Source organism: Rhinopithecus bieti, unplaced genomic scaffold (assembly GCF_001698545.2).
Source record: "Rhinopithecus bieti isolate Rb0 unplaced genomic scaffold, ASM169854v2 scaffold_70034, whole genome shotgun sequence".
In the NCBI taxonomy this organism is placed as follows: domain Eukaryota; kingdom Metazoa; phylum Chordata; class Mammalia; order Primates; family Cercopithecidae; genus Rhinopithecus; species Rhinopithecus bieti.
The window spans coordinates 1-1,201 of NW_016870128.1; the positions used below are offsets into that span (position 1 = coordinate 1).

General features: G+C 65.1%; 1 long non-coding RNA gene across 1 annotated transcript; it reads right to left on the bottom strand.

Annotated features, from left to right (window-relative positions):
* On the bottom strand, positions 1 to 1,201 carry LOC108525558 (uncharacterized). Its single transcript, XR_001884294.1, has 3 exons — positions 1,125 to 1,201; positions 624 to 777; positions 1 to 17 (listed from the first exon to the last, which is right to left on the bottom strand). It is a non-coding gene; the product is annotated as an uncharacterized LOC108525558 (long non-coding RNA).

Genomic DNA, 1,201 nt, shown 5'->3' on the forward strand with positions numbered 1-1,201 from the left:
ATCACACACCGGCTGGGCTAAGTGGGGTGCATGGGGGGTTCCCCGACTGACCATCCTGGCCCAGGTGGAGGGCCTACACCCCCACCTGCCTCCTGGTCAGGGGCTACTGCGAGGCTGGGTGGGGCTGAGGAGTACTCTTGGGGACTGGCCCCAGGGGCTCATTCGAGAGCACATTCCCTGCCCCTGAAGACCCAGCCACAGCCGGCATGTGCCCCATGCCCCTCGGCAGCTCGGGGTGGACACGAGGGGGGAAGAGGCCAAAGGGCTGGCCCCAGGGCAAGGAGAGCACCTGTGTTCAGGCAGCACTACCTGGCATTCCCACTCAGGGGTCAAGGCCTGGTCGCCTCTTCCTTACGCCCCAGTAGGCATTCCAGGGCCGCAGCCCACCTGCCTGGTGATCTTGGGCCCTGCCCCTTTGCCTGATGGGACCAGGATGGAGGAGGCCTGCATGTCCAGGCCCAGTAATGGGGACAGCATGGCCTGTGCTTGGGTCACGCTGGGGTGGGGCTGGGGTCATGGGGCCCGCACTCCAACACCGCCTGAATGTGGCTGGTCAGGGCTGAGTCTCCTCACATACCCAGCTCCATACCCAGCTCCGGGAGACGGGGACCCTGGGCCCATACCTTCCGAAAGCCCCGTAAGTGTTGACAATGTGAAGAGAGTTGAAATGGGTGTTCATGACCTGTCTGGAGCTCAGCAAGTTGAGGACCACGGGCACGCTGAGCCAGGCCAGCAGGACGCCCAGAGAGAAGTTGGCTGCACGCCGCACCACAGAGCCTGGCAGGGGAGTGAGATCTTCCAGGTGGGGCTCCCAGCCGCCCCTGGCCTGTCCCCGGGGAGACCCCAGCCGCCCCTGGCTTGTCCCCAGAGAGACCCCAGCCGCCCCTGGCCTGTCCTGGGGAGACCCCAGCTGGTGCTCACTAAGGGTCAGCTGTCCGGGGTCCCGGGGACGGAGCAGCACCTGATGTCAGGCACCTTGTTCCTGGCATGCTACACAGTGGACAACACTGACTCACTCCCTACCCTGGCACCCCAACCCACAGGGGCAGGCTCTAGGGCTGGCACCACCTGGCTTTCTTATGTCCGTGGGCAGTGGGGCAGGGTCCCTGGGCTCAGCCACCTACCGAATCTGGGCTTGGGCCATGCGCCTTGGATTTCACTCTGCATCTGCAGAACTCGGTCCTTCAGGCTGCCTGGCCCG